The sequence below is a fragment of the Nyctereutes procyonoides genome, unplaced genomic scaffold (assembly GCF_905146905.1).
Source record: "Nyctereutes procyonoides isolate TBG_1078 unplaced genomic scaffold, NYPRO_anot_genome, whole genome shotgun sequence".
In the NCBI taxonomy this organism is placed as follows: domain Eukaryota; kingdom Metazoa; phylum Chordata; class Mammalia; order Carnivora; family Canidae; genus Nyctereutes; species Nyctereutes procyonoides.
This window is the reverse complement of record NW_026575134.1, coordinates 38,853,336-38,869,164: the sequence shown is the minus strand read 5'-3', so window position 1 is coordinate 38,869,164 and position 15,829 is coordinate 38,853,336. Positions and strand designations below refer to the sequence as shown.

The following is a 15,829-nucleotide window of genomic DNA, read 5'->3' as shown; positions in this document are numbered from 1 at the left end:
GCTCTTATTACATCATTACTATGATATTTCTTTTTTTTTTTTTTTGAAGGAATATCACCATTTATTTAAAGGCTATCCATGAGCCAGGGGTAGAAACAATTCCAGCACTCGTTCTTACTCACATGATATTTCTTTTTATCTATGACAGTAAAAGAAGAGTCAACCACGCTATCCAAATATGAAAAGAAGTCTATATGCAGGAGGGAAGATATCAACAGAATGAGGAAGAGTAGAAATCAAATGCTGCCTGTAGTGTTGTGACCAAGTAAACATATAGTAATAATAGAGCGCAGGTGTACATTTTCTTTCTTTTCTTTCTTTCTTTCTTTCTTTCTTTCTTTCTTTCTTTCAACTAAACATTTATTGTATGTTTACTGGCTACTAGACATATAAATCATCACCTCTGTGCTTCCCCTCAAGGTATTTGCTGTCCTTGTGAACAGACTAAATTAACTAAGGAGTCTCCTAAAATGAATCAAATTCCCAGTATAAAGATTATATGTAGGGGTGGTTGGGTAGCTCAGTCAGTTAGGCGTCCAACTCTTGATTTCAGGTCATGATACCAGGGATATCAAGCCCCACTTCAGGCTCTGCACTGGGCATGGAACCTGCTTAAAATTCTCTCCCTCACCTTCTCCCTCTCCACCTCCCACTTCCAAAAGAAGATTATATGTAATATTATTATGCCTTAGAAATAGTAAAGCAGTGTGAGATTCATGATGAGAACATAAAGGAGGAAAGATGGGAAATATAAGAGGGGCCATGCCTATCTTTTATCACATGACCATTTGATAAATATCTGTTGGATGGATGGATGGAGATGGATAGTGAGCTTCAAGCAAATTCTAAATACCACAGTTAAGACGAGCTAGGAAAACTCATCAGAAATATTCCCTTTTGATCGCCATTCCACTCCATATAAGAACAAAAAGTTTCAAAATGGCTTCCATAGGAATTTTTTTTAAATCACAATCCCCATAGTCAAATGCAAGAATTGCCCACATTTAATTAAAGCAGAGAGATACCTCAATATTTCCTCTTACTACAGTTCTGGTTATTCAAGTACCACAAGTTTGACAGCCAACAAACTCTGACCAGATGGCTCTTTCTATAGAAATTTTAGACACACATGCAGCAATGTCCTTGGATATAATGACCAGAAGTCTTGTCTCTTATTTCAGTTTTATTCTCTTTTCATTCAGTTTGGCAAGAAGAAAATAAAATACATTAACTATGAGAAGCAGCACCTGTATTTCTACATGAGTGAGTTACCTTGGAGCCAATTTCTTTATCATTCCATGCCCTTGAAGCAAGCCATTGTCAAGCCAGATGGCATGGTTGCAGTGCTTTCACAGAAAGACCAGCCCATGTCTTCTTGAGACTGGGAAAAGCAGCACATCTTATTTCAGCCTTCCTGGGGTAAAACTTTTAAAAGGAAAATGGAAAAGCAAATGGGCACTTTTAATGTGGATCTCATGAGATGCTTCAGGAGGGATGGAAGTCAAGATGCTAATCAATATGTCCTGCATCTGGGACTCTCATCCTTGAAAGACTAAACATCTTTCAAGAAGAAAAGAATAGTGGTATTTGGATAGGGAAGAGAGATAAGAAAAGAATGCCAAAGAATTGACAGTGTGAAGCCAGAAAATGGAGTCTCAGAAATAAAAGGCACCTGTAAAGCTCCTGTGTGAAAGACAGCTGGCTACTCCCATGGCCTACATACAGCTGTAGAAGATATTTTGGTGGACAGAGACATGTAGATATATGTATGTATATATTTCCTTTTTAAGGTAGCAATTGAAATGGCCCAAGCAGCAAAATTTATCAATATTCTATTACAAACAGCCTAAATTTAACATGATCATTTTTCACAGAAAGCCAATATTTGAACAATGAACAGTAAAAATGCTTTAAAACACAAAGGAAACCTTCCATCATTCAAAGTGCATTTTGTAAGATAAAGAGTTTTTAATTTCTAAGCTGATATCACTGACATCAAAAAGCTTTCAAAAAGAGCATAACACAACAAAACTAAAAGAATGGGAGAAGATATTTGCAAGTGACATATCAGATAAAGGGCTAGTATCCAAGATCTATAAAGAACGTATTAAACTCAACAGCAAAGAAACAAACAATCCAATCATGAAATGGGCAAATGATATGAAGAGAAATCTCACAGAGGAAGACATAGACATGGCCAACAAGCACATGAGAAAATGCTCCACATCACTGGCCATCAGGGAAATACAAATCAAAACCACAATGAGATCCCACCTCACACCAGTGAGAATCATGAAAATTAACAAGACAGGAAACAGCAAATTTTGGAGAGGATGTGGAGAAAGGGGAACCCTCTTGCACTGTTGGTGGGAATGTGAACTGGTGCAGCCACTCTGGAAAACTGTGTGGAGGTTCCTCAAAGAGTTAAAAAATAGAACTGCCCTACGACCCAGCAATTGCACTGCTGGGGATTTACCCCAAAAATACAGATGCAGTGAAACAGCAGGACACCTGCACCCCGATGTTTATAGCAGCAATGTCCACAATAGCCAAACTATGAAAGGAGCCTTGGTGTCCATTGAAAGATGAATGGATAAAGAAGATGCGGTCTATGTATAAAATGGAATATTCCTCAGCCGTTAGAAATGACGAATACCCACCATTTGCTTCAACATGGATGGAACTGGAGGGTATTATGCTGAGTGAAGTAAGTCTATCGGAGGACAAACAGTATATGATCTCATTCATTTGGGGAATACAAAAAATAGTGAAAGGGAATAAAGGGGAAAGGAGAGAAAATGAGTGGGAAATATCAGTGATGGAGACAGAACTTGAGAGACTCCTAACTCTGGGAAATGAACAAGGGGTGGTGGAAAGGGAGGTGGGCGGGGGGGATGGGATGACTGGGTGATGGGCACTGAGGGGGGCACTTGATGGGATGAGCACTGGGTGTTATACTATATGTTGGCAAATCAAACTACAATAAAAAATATATACAAAAAAATATTAAGAAACTGGTGGTTGCCAGGGGGAAGATAGGTGAAATAGATAAAGGAGATTAAGAGTGCATCTATCTTGTAAGCACTGAGAAATGTATAGAACTGTTGAATCGTTGTATTGTACAACTGAAAATGATATAACACTGTATGTTAATTGTACTTCAATATAAAAATAAAATTTAGTGCCCCCCAAAAAGAACATAACAACTGTTAAAACATAGAACTCTGTTCAATTTCTCAGTGGAGAACAGCTGGCATTTCCACTCATCTTTCGAAGTTTAATAATCCTGCAAATGTTTAAACTCCCATTTCATAAATACAAGTCACTGGAAATCCGTTATGATACTTGCACCCAATATAAGTGAAAATCACATGAATGCACAAATAGATATAAAATAGATCTGAATGTGGGTACAGGCTTGAAACACAATAAGGTAGGTAAATAGTTCAGATACTAATAAAAATATCTTCAGCAGAAATACTTTGTTCTTTTTTTTTTGTTTCAGTGGCAGAACTTAGTGATTCATCAGTCCCATGTAACACCCAGTGCTCATTACAGGAAGTGCCATCCTTAATGCCCACCACCAAATATCCCTGCCCCTCACCCACCTCCCCTCCAGCAATCCTCAGTTTCATAGAGTTCAGGATATCTTATGATTTGCCTCTCTCTCAATTTTCATCTTAACCTCTAGTTCCATCCACATCATTGCAAGTGGCAAGATTTCATGCTTCTTGATGGCTGAGTAATATTCCATTTTATCCAATATTCCATTCTTCTGTCAATGGACATCTGGGCTCTTTCCATATTTTGGCTATTGTGGACATTGCTGCTATAAATATTGGGGTTCATGTGCCCCTTCAAATCACTATGTTTGTATCCCTTGGATAAACACCTAGTAGTGCAATTGCTGGATCATAGGGTAGCTCTATCTTTATTTTTTTTCTTTTTTAAATCTTATTTTTTACTTGAGAGAGAGAGTGGGAGCATGAGCAGGGGGATGGGCTAAAGGAGAGGGAGAAACAGATTTCCCTCAGAGCAAGGAACCTGACATGAACCTCAATCCCAGCACCCCAGGATCAAGACTCAAGCCGATGGCAGACGTCCAACCCATTGAGCCACCCAGTCTCCCCTATTTTTAACTTTTTGAAAGACCTCCAGACTGTTTTCTAGAATGGTTGCACCAGTTTGCAACCATTGTAATGTTGCCCCAATGGGACATAGACAAGAATGTGCAGAGATATTTTTGGTTAACACATGGGTTTGCATTCCCACCAACAGTGTAAGAGGGCTCCCCTTTCTCCACATCTTCACCAACATCAATTGTTTCCTAGATTGTTAATTTTAGCCATTCTGACTGTTGTGAGGTGGTACCTCATTGTGGTTGTCATTTGTATTTCCCTGATGCTGAGTGGTGTTGAGAATTTTTCATGTGTCTATTAGCCATTTGTATGTCTTCTTTGGAGGAATGTTCATATCTTCTGCCCATTTCTTGACTGGATTTTTTGGGTTTTTGTTTCCTAGATTGTTAATTTTAGCCATTCTGACTGGTGTGAGGTGGCACCTCATTGTGGTTGTGATTTGTATTTCCCTGATACTGAGTGGTGTTGAGATTTTTCATGTGTCTATTAGCCATTTGTATGTCTTCTTTGGAGAAATGTCTGTTCACATCTTCTGCCCATTTCTTGACTGGATTTTTTGGGTTTTGGGTGTTGAGTTTAAGAAGTTCTTTATAGATATTGGATACTAATCCTTTATCTGATAAGACATTTGCAAATATCTTCTCCGTAGGTTGCCTTTTAGTTTTGTTGACTGTTTGCTGTGCAAAAGCTATTTATCTTGAAGTCCCAATAGTTCATTTTTGCTTTTGTTTCCCTTGCCTTTGGATACATCTCTAGCAAGAAGTTCCTTTGGCCGAGGTCAGAAAGGTTGCTGCCTGTGTTCTCCTCTAGGATTTTAATGGATTCCTGTCTCACATTTAGGTCTTTCATCCATTTTGAGTTTACTCTTGTGTATAGTGTAAGAAAGTCATCCAGTTTGATTCTTCTGTGTGTGGCTGTCCAATTTTACCAGTACTATTCTTTGAAGAGACTGTCCTTTTTCTATTGGATATTCTTTCCAGCTTTGTCGAAGATTAGTTGACCATAGAGCTGAGGGTCCATTTTGGGGTTTGCTATTGTGTTCCATTGATCTATGCCTGTTTCTGTGCCAGTACCATCTTGTCTTGATGATGGTCTTTGTAATACAGCTTGAAGTCCAGAATTGTGATGCCTCCATCTTTGATTTTCTTTTTCAACATTCTTTTTGGCTACTTGGGGTTTTTCCTGATTCCATACAAAATTTAGGATTGTTTGTTCCCACTCTATGAAAAATGCTGATAGTATTTTTATAGGGATTCCATGGAGTGTATAGATTGCTTTGGATAGCATAATAGTTTAACAATATTAATTCTTCCAATCCTTGAGCATGAAATGCTCTTCCATTTCTTTGTGTCTTTCTCAATTTCTTTCATAACTTTTCTATGGTTTTCAGAGTACATAACCTTTACCTCTTTGGTTATGTTTCTTTCTAGGTATCTTGTGGTTTTTGGTGTAATTGTAAATGGGATTGATTCCTTGATTTCAATCACAAGAAAAAAAAATTGGAAGGAACACAAATACATGAAGGTTAAAGAGCATCCTACTAAAGAATGAATGGGTCAGTCAGGAAATTAAAAGACAAATTTAAAAAAATACATAGAAGCAAATGCAAATGAAAACATGACAGTTTAGAACTTTTGGTATAGAGCAAAGGCAGTCCTAAAAGGGAAATACATAGTAATAAAAGCCTTTCTCAAGAAACAAGAAAAGTCTCAAATACACAACCTAAACTTACACCTAAAGGACCTGGAAAAATAACAGTAAATAAAGCCCAAATCCAGTAGGAGAAGAGAAATAATAACAAGTAGAACATAAATCAATGATACAGAAATTTTTTAAAAACAGTAGGCACTGAGGGGGGCACTTGGCGGGATGAGCACTGGATGTTATGCTATATGTTGGCAAATTGAACTCCAATAAAAAAATTTAAAAAAAGAACATAATGTGAACTGAGAATATTAAAGATATATAAGAGGGAAAAAAAACCAGTAGAAGGGCAGCGCGAGTGGCTCAGCAGTTTAGCACCACCTTCAGCTCAGGGCCTGATCCTGGAGACCCGGGATTGAGTCCCATATCAGGCTCCCTGCTTGGAGCCTGCTTCTCCCTCTATTTGTGTCTCTGCTTCTCTCTCTCTATGTCTATCATGAATAAATAAATTTTAAAAATCTTTTTTAAAAAAGAATTAAAAATACTTTTTCTTTTTTTTTAAGATTTTATTTATTTATTCATAGACACAGAGAGAGAAAGGCAGAGACACAGGTAGAGGGAGAAGCAGGCTCCATGCAGGGAGCCCGACGTGGGACTCGATCCCGGGTCTCCAGGATCACACCCCAGGCTGCAGGCGGCGCCAAACCACTGCGCCACCAGGGCTGCCCAAAAATGCTTTTGCTTAACCAAAATCAAACTTACAGCATCTCACAAAGAAAGTTTTCATGGAACCCCAAAATATACTCATCTAAAAAATGCCTACACATTTGAGAAATAAGACAAAATCAGGGAAGGTCCCAAACATTTCCTATAGATCAATGGTTCTCAACCAGAAGTAATGTTGCCCCAATGGGACATAGACAAGAATGTGCAGAGATATTTTTGGTTAACACATGGAGGGGAAGGGATGGGGCTGGCACCAAGTAGGTAGAAGTCAATGGTTCTGTTAAACACCCCAAAATACACAGAACAATCCTTAACAACAAGAAATTATCTGGCCCAAAATGCCAACAGTGCTGAGGTTGAGAGACTCTGTTGCAGATAGTCTGATTTGCCCAAATGTTTCACACCAGTACTCATCTGTAACATGCCTCATCAGGATGTCTTGTGGGACCATTTTTTGAGATATGGGGGTCAATTCCCACTGCTGGCCCTTCCACTGCTGGAATTCTGCAGCCCCATTCTATAGTAGTCACCCTCTCCTTCTCCTGCATTGCTAAAAAGAGGAATAAGGACATCAGTGCCCCATTTTGAAAGGTAGCTTATTTCTAACCTAACCAGAGGTGTGTTCATGTAAGAAAAAAGCTATTGGAATTTCTTATCTGAGACTTCTTCCATGTCTGTAGTGCTGCATTGTGACCTTAGCTCATGAGGAATAAATGGATGATATGGATTCACTGCAGAATGCCCATCTCACAAGACTCTCTGCCCTTGGGAGCTATTTCATTGTGTCCTTTTCCTTCAAATGCCAACTTAGCATCTCAGGTACAAGTAAGTCATGCTCAAACTGTCAAAGAGAAACCGAGCTGGACATTTTTTAAAAGTGACAAGACAGATTATATTCAGGCTTCTGTAGTAGGGGAAAGGGACTTCAGTACAAACTGAACTCAGTTAAAACAAAAGGTGGGAGATTTTTTTGAACACTGGGTGTGCTAAAGGAAATTACCAAGAAACACTGAGGGGAGGGAAAGTTGATCAGTGTGGTTAGGTCATCTGTGTCCGCTACGTGGTGCTTATGAAAATTAGGGTCTCACCCTCCACACACAGAGAAAGAAACTGGGATGAATCATCCTAATCTGGATGATTACATTCAAAGGAATGACTGCGAGGTCCTCAAGAAAGACATTTCTGGGTCATAAAAGATCCATCTCAAAGAGACAGAGAAAGGATTTTACTATTGTAAGTTTTCTAACAGAAATAAAGGAAGATCTGAGGCCTATAGTCAGTTTTGGCTTGAACAAATAGTAAATTCTTTTGGCAGTATTGGACTTTCTTGGGCAGAACAGTAAGGGCACTGGGGTTATCATGGAGGCATGACCTTGAGTTGTTAGAAACTGTTTGTGTTTAATCAAGTCTCAGTGTAGGGTATCAACAAAATCATTTGTGCTACAGATTTGGAGAATTTGATAGTCTGGAAGCCAACAGAGAGACCTAGTAGAGAAAGAAGTTTCTAACTAAAGTCTGGTTGAGGACAGAGTTGTCAAAATTCAGAGGGACTCCATCAGATTCCTTTGTGCTCTAGGCAGCTTCTCTGGTCTTGGGGGAGAAGCAGGTAAATAACCATCTGGTCAGAAAATAAGTAGAGCTTCTGTGTTTCTGCCACTTTGACATATTATGACAGGGCCCAATCCTAAGGATTGTGATGGACTGAAGGATTTCATGGACCTCAAGAAAGTGTGAAAGTTCACAGCAGAAGCTTTTCTGGGATGCCTCCACCAAACAGCTCAAATCTTCAAAGCCCCCTTAGTCTTCTTGAGAAAGCTTGAATCAAATTCCTGTTCCAGCCTCAGAGACTCTAAGATCCCAGTGGAGTCTACAATGTGGCTGTGGTTCTTCACTTTGTATCCCTTCTCAGGGGCAACATTCCAGGAATGGCATGTTAGGGAAGCAGACTTCTGCTTATTTGCACTGGGGTCACATTCTGTTCACCTACCATCTTTTTTTGTCACTGTTTTCTTTTCAGTTGTGCTCCCCCTCCTCATGCCTGTATATTTCAACCTGAAATCCTTACAAATGATATAACTCCAAAGGTATTAGAAGGTGAATAACCTGACTCATCCTCTGAAGGTAGATGAGGTAGAAAAAGGGACATGAAAGCACTTGGTCCATTCCAGATGTAGCTTCCTTGACTAATAAGCCATAAGATTTAGCCCTAACCAAGTGAAGGGAAATGAAATTGTGTTTGGGGCATTTAACTGTCAATCATTCTCTCTGCAGGAAATTCCCTGGATCAGTAGCTTTTACATCCACTATTTCATCACTTTAGGCCCTTTCTATGGAATTCTCAGAACCATATTGTTCATATAATGTGGTCAAGTAAGAAAACAAGAATATTCTTTTATTCCTATAACATAGATGATCCTCTTACCTACTTTATCTGTGCTATTTGTGATTAGCAGAAAATTGGGAAACCATGCCCCACTCTCTGTAACTAAGACATTTCCATGAAAAAAAAAAGTTGAAATAATTAAATAAGAAGAGTTCCTTAGAAAAAGAATTTGCCTGATCTTGTACTTTTCTTCCCACATGCTCAATTCCCAATTTCAGAATTCCATCTGATCCCCAAGTTCTTTAGAATTGTAATCCAGCTGGACACCATAGTCCTTGCCAAAATAATGGGAAGACAGGAATTTGTAATGTTATTTTATGACTAGAGATTCCCCCCCCCAAAAAAAATGACCAAATAGCTCTCTTCAACTTCCTACCTTGTTCTTCCCCCATTTGTTCACATTGTTATTCTAAACCCTACATAATAATAAGGATATTGACAGCAACTATGCATCAGGCACTCAGATAAAGGATTTATCTGCATTATCCTATTTGATGTAATCCTTGCACATTCCTGTAATGTAGATAGTATCATCTTTATTTCCCTGCTAGTCTCTCTGAAGTTCAGAGAGATTAAATCATTTGTCAAGGTTATAGAGCAAGTTAGGGCCAGTGACAGTGCCAAACCAGAACTCGAGCCTAGTTCTATCTGATGACAATATCAAGGCTGTGAATCACTTTTTGCATATGCCCTAGATATCTTTTGCTCCTTGGGCCAATGCTGCAGCAAACTTTGGAGTCATTATATACACTAGGCTGCAAGGCTGGTCATGTGACCAAAGCCTATTGTGTCATCTCTACATATAACTCCAAAGAGCAAAACAAAGTACCACCATTTTATTGGAATCTTTGATACCCTTCCATTTCCTCCAATGCTCAGCCAAATCCGAGTTGTAAAAACCCAGTGATGGTAACTGAAACACCTCAAGGAGTCACCACTTCCCCCTTTTATTCTCTGAAAGGTTTCTTGAAAGTCCGTGGTTGATATATGCCACACAGATGAGCCACATAGCAATGAAAACAAGCAAAGAGGAGAACCAGGACTGGCTTAGCACTCAGGTAATGGTGAAGTTCCCAGGAGAAGATCCTTCAGATCATACTGATTTAGAGACTGATTACCTCAAATGATAATAATTTATACTTATGGGATAATGCTTGCTAGGGGTAAGGCATGGTCCACTGCTTTGCACTTAACTACATAACACAGTTGCTATGATTATTATCACTTTACAGATGATAAAATTAAGATGTGAAGAAGTATAATAACCTATGTAAGATCACACAGCTAGTAAGTGGTGGAAAGTAGTTTTTAAACATGGGCAGTCTGATTTCAAAGCCTTTGCTCTAAACTAAGGGTCAGTAACTACAGTCCAAGGGCCAAATCCAGCCCACTGCCTGTTTTTGTAAATAAAATTTTATTGGAATACAACCATCCTTGTACACTTAAATATTATCTATGACTATCCTCACACAACAATAGCAAAACTATGACAGATAATTAAAATATTTATGGCCTTGCACTTTATAGAAAAAGTTTCCTGGCCTGTCTCCACACAACACAGCCTTTCAAGTGAATCCCAGCTCCTAAAATTACAAAATGAGTTTTATACCCAGAATTCATCTCATTTCATTGTATAGATAGAAAGACCCATAGAGGAGACATGGTATGCTTTCTGAACATGCTGTTAATGATTAACAGAGTTATGATTAGTGCAGAATAACTCTGCTTCCTAAGCCTTCCACTGGCTGTGCCATGATTAACTGGAAAATCCAATCATTATACATGCCACTCTCTTCTCCAAACTCATTCCCAAATTCAGTGGACCTTCCATTAGGGCATAGAGTATTGGCTCTCAAACTTTTTGGTTGCAAAATCACCTTATACTCTAGAAGTTATTGAGAACCTCAAAGAGCTTTTGTTTATACAGGTTATAGCCACTCATATTTACTATATTTGAAATTAAAACTGAAAACTGAAAATTTGTTCATTAATTAACTTTAAATAACAAGAATAAAACCAATACAAGTTAAACATCAGACTGATTATATCATCCCATTTTTAGAAGCCTCTGGAAAAAAATCCACTGTACAAACATGAGAGATCAAAAATGAAAAAGGCAAATACCATCTTAAAGTATGCTGGAAATAGTTTTGATCTTGCAGATCCCCTGAAAAAAATCCTAGAGAACCCCAACGTGCTCTCAAGTACACTTTGAGAAACACTAACGTAGAACAACCACAAAACTAACATGCAAAATGGCAACAACCCCAACTAGAATTAAACCTTAGAAAGGCATTGAGTAAAATGACATTCATAAGAGTTCTTAATCTTGACAGTCTGGAGAAACCCATGAACCCCTTCTCAGGATAAAGATGTTAAATCCGTAAGATGAAATGTATTAGATAACAAAGGAAACTACTTACACTGAAATGCACTTCTGTGCCCTGAATCTGTGGTTGGAACAATTGGATGCCTTACTTCCCATCCAGAAGTCCTTTGTGTGTACTCTAAGGAAATGGTATTCTGGGATCCCTGGGTGGCGCAGCGGTTTGGCGCCTGCCTTTGGCCCAGGGCGCGATCCTGGAGACCCTGGATCGAATCCCACGTCGGGCTCCCGGTGCATGGAGCCTGCTTCTCCCTCTGCCTGTGTCTCTGCCTCTCTCTCTCATTCTATGTGACTATCATAAATAAATAAAAATTAAAAAAAAAAAGGAAATGGTATTCTAACGCCTACAATCTCTACCAAAATCCCAATTCCACTTCCCTCTACCACAGTCATCATTCAGACACCTTAGCCCTTTGTATCTAATGGCTGATAGTGACTTAGCCCCAGATCCCAAACATACTTCTTCATATCTATTGCCTTGTATAAACTTCTTAGCAAAATGCCTTATCACCTTTTTAAATCATAAGCTCCTTGAGATCTCTTACTGTGTATCTTTTTTATCCCTCATAGTTTCTTATACAAAACAGGTACTTGTTGAACGATTGACTTATTAAAGGAATAAACATTTTCTTTGTTCGACACTTAGGCTCATTTATATCTAATATAAGCTTTTTATTTGCAGGTCTTGGCCACCTGTAATGCTGAACAGTCCTTTTTCAATGACTAGTTAACTGGGCACCTGAACTTCTAAATCGAGCACCAGTGAGTAGTAAAAATGGTCCATGGTAAAAGCCAAGGGCTTTTAGAACAACACCCCCATAGAGTCCAGAGCAAAGAACTACACTCAGGATTTGAGAGAAAAAATGAATGAGAATTCTCTAAAAGTTGCTATCTTTCTATTAACATTAATGGTAAGGAAGGGAAGAAAGAAAAGGAGGTGCAACAATTGTGAGTAAATGGAGTGAAATCTTGGAAAAATACCAATGACTCGGTTTCTAGATTCCCAAGAACTTAGGAATTGGTGGTTATTTTCTTTGCATGTGGTTTGTTGGCAAAACCCAAGAAAAATCATGATACTGTGTAACCAAGTTATGTTAGAGCTGAGATTACAAAGTAATCAACAATGAAATCCAGTCCCTGCTGCAATTTTCAAATGATAACTGGAAATACTTTACCAATAGGCAGTTAGGATGTGCACTAAAGAAAGAGAAAATGATAGTATTTTGAAAGTCAATCTCTCCAGAATATTCAAGGAAGAGACGTTTCACGTCCTTTTCATTGATGACATATCCATAAGAGTCAGAGAAGATCTTATACCTACTCATGGGATTTTCTCATCCATACTTTCTCTCATGTTAGTCCTTTAAAATCTCAGCAAGGGGCACCTGGATAGCTCCCTTGGTTAGGCATCCAACTCTTGATTTCAGCTCAAGTCATGATCTAAGGGTCCTGAGCTCCACGCTAAGCCCAGAGTCAGCTGGAGATTCTCTCTTTCTCTCTTTGCCCCACCCCTGCCCCTCCACTTGTACCCTCTTTCTCTCCCTTTCTAAATTAAATAAATAAATAAAATATTTAAAATCTCAGCAAAGCAGTTATGATTATTGTTCATATCTTATCAAAGAGAAAGTTAAAATCTAAGAAGTTCATCTGGCTGATTAGTGAAAGCCTTGGATAAAACTCATGTCTCCTCACTTCTTTTTCCTATCCTAGAACTTTCCCTCACATACCTTTACTAAAACTTACTGAATACTCAACATATTCATTGTGCAGGAGTTAGATGTATATACGGAGAGAGACAGAAGTGCGGGGGATGGTTATCTCCAGCTCTCTAGGTAATTCAAAATGGTAGAAAACACTCCACTTTCATTTGACCTGGTCAAAAATAATCATATTTGATAGAGGTAATTCTCTTAGGTCTTCCCAAATATTTACCACCCACAGGGCTTGCAGAGGGCTAAGAAATAAGGTTAGAGTGTTTTGGCAAGAGTCTTTGAACTTTCTGGAACAGAATGCAGACCAAATGTCAAGGTTGGGGCTGCATTGCTAATAGAGTTTTATCTAATAGTAGGGGAAAGAGAACTCCTTCAGGTTGCTCTTTTGATCTAAGTTTTATATCTCCCATCTCTGTTTCTCTAGTCTGTTTCCCACAATGCCACGCCATAATTATCACAAGGTGGCACCTCTGGTGAGGTCACTGTGTGCCAAGCATGGATTGCCATATGTGAATAAGCCTATGTTGAAAGCATTTGGAGATATTGCTGTCTCTACCCCAGACTCTACCCTACCTTGTGAATCATTTGCTCAACAACTATTTATTAAGGGGCATCTGTGTGCCCAGCATGGACATGAGACCCTTCAGGGTACAACATCAACAATGCAATGATAATAATTCTTACTGTGTATCTACTGCCATCTAGGTACTTCTTAGTGAAAATGCCTTGCTGTCCTACTAAATTTCAAGCTTCTTAAGACCAGGGTTGTGTGTTATTTGTCCCTGTAAAGCCTGCAGAGATTAAACATGCTTTAGAACTTATGTGCTGGGAGGGACTCTCCAATCATTTGACTCAGAGTTACAAACTTAGATGCCTACAAGGTCCAGGGACATAAATGTGTGGATCAGGGAGAGGAAATTGACCAAGAGCAGAGAAGCCTGCAGGAACCAAAAATCTGTATTCATCTCAGTGAATTCACACCTCCCTAGAGAACATTAACAGCCCATGATCTGGAAGTAATAAGTTTCTCTTTCTTTTACAATTAGAGGAAAAAAAATGCCAGTGTCTTGTATGAAGCCAACAAGATCAGGCCTGGCCTGATCTAACCCCTGGATAGTGCTCTAGTTCCAGACTTCCCACCACTACTGTTTCCTTCTTCCGCCTTCTAGGTATTTGCCTTCTCTTCAGTTGCTACAGAATTCCCTGCCCCTTACCATTTCCCGTCTTTTGCCACCTCTTCTTCTGCCTAGAATGCTCGTCCAGCTCACCACCTCTCTTCTTATGACCTTCTCAATTTCCATCTACTCTCTAAGACTCAGAAATGCCTTTTCTTCGTCTCAGTTACCCCTAACCTCCAGGACTAAATCCATCACTCCCTCTTGCAGCACCTGCTTCTCTTCACTTGTGACCTTTATCACAATCACGATTAAGTAACATCATGGGTAATAAATTATTTAATACATGTCTCCCAAGCTAGACCAGGAACTACATGTAGATGGAACTCATGTCTCTCCTACTCATTGCCATATCCCCAAAGCCTAGAAAAAAATATCTTTCACTTTATAAAATATGATGGATGGGTAGATATAAGATGGGTTGTCATAGAGGTATACACTTTATCTTATAGAAATTCAGAGAAGCTTTTTTTTAAGCTTTTAAGGACAGTTGATAATTTGGGGTACAAAAGAGAATAAAATGAAAGAAAAACTCAATATCCTTCCTAAAGGAAAAGCTGCTAAAAAACAATGCAGTGTATTTGACTCCCTTCACTGGGAAACAGAAAAAAGACATCTGTCAGATATAGCTGAAAATGACAACATTGCCCTGAATCAAATAAAAGAGTACATGTTCCATGGAGCAGCAACTTTTACATTAAAGTCTTATCTACTGATGATTTTATTTACTTCTCTTTCAGGGCCTTGAAGAAATTTGCAGCCCTCTGGATGGATGCTTACTATGAGACATTTGAAGCAGAGCATCAACATTGACACATATGTAGCTGCATCTTTGAAAGGAGTTGATGAATGTGCAAGAGCTCTTTCCTGCTTACCTGCTGGTGCCTTTGGGATAACTGAGTGTGCCAAGAGTGTGAATTCCCAGGACACATGATAACCCCTTCCCTGAAGACTTTCTCTGCAAATGCGAAACAATGGAAACACAAGTTGGCCAGGGTGACAAAAGGGAAATGGGAGCCAAATTATTTTATTTCTTCAGTAGAATCTTGAATTTAGTTCTACCAATAGACCTAATTGGATCACCTCCATCACTGGGACATAAGCACAGAAACCAGACAAAAGTTTTTACTGATGAGATGGATATAGGAAGAAGTGGGTCAAAAGAGAGACCTCTGATGGGCACTTTGAAAAACACTGCAATTGCTCTTAAAAGAATATGAATAATAGTGAAGGGGAATATAAGGGAAGGGAGAAGAAATGTGTGGGAGATATCAGAAAGGGAGACAGAACATAAAGACTTCTAACTCTGGGAAATGAACTAAGGGTGGTGGAAGGGGAGGAGGGCGGGGGGTGGGGGTGAATGGGTGACGGGCACGGAGGGGGACACTTGACGAGATGAGCACTGGGTGTTATTCTGTATGTTGGTAAATTGAACACCAATAAAAATTAATTTATTAAAAAAAATAAAAATAAATAAAAAAAATAAAAGACAATGGTGTATTTAAGAAATTTCTGCTGAAGTATAAGTCTTTGCTTATTCTTTACTTAAATGTATGAGCCTCTTTTTCTTTAAAAATTGAGTCTAATTAACAATACAGTCTCCTTATATGTTTCTATCTTCATTTTAGATTTTCATTTTTGTATCTGCATATATATTTTTTGCT

The 15,829-nt window shown here is 38.8% G+C and overlaps 1 pseudogene; it reads left to right on the top strand.

Annotated features, from left to right (window-relative positions):
- Positions 1-15,478, top strand: part of LOC129494430 (fatty acid desaturase 2-like protein FADS2B) — a 35,696-nt pseudogene extending 20,218 nt beyond the window's left edge.
- The last annotated feature ends 351 nt before the right edge of the window (positions 15,479-15,829 follow it).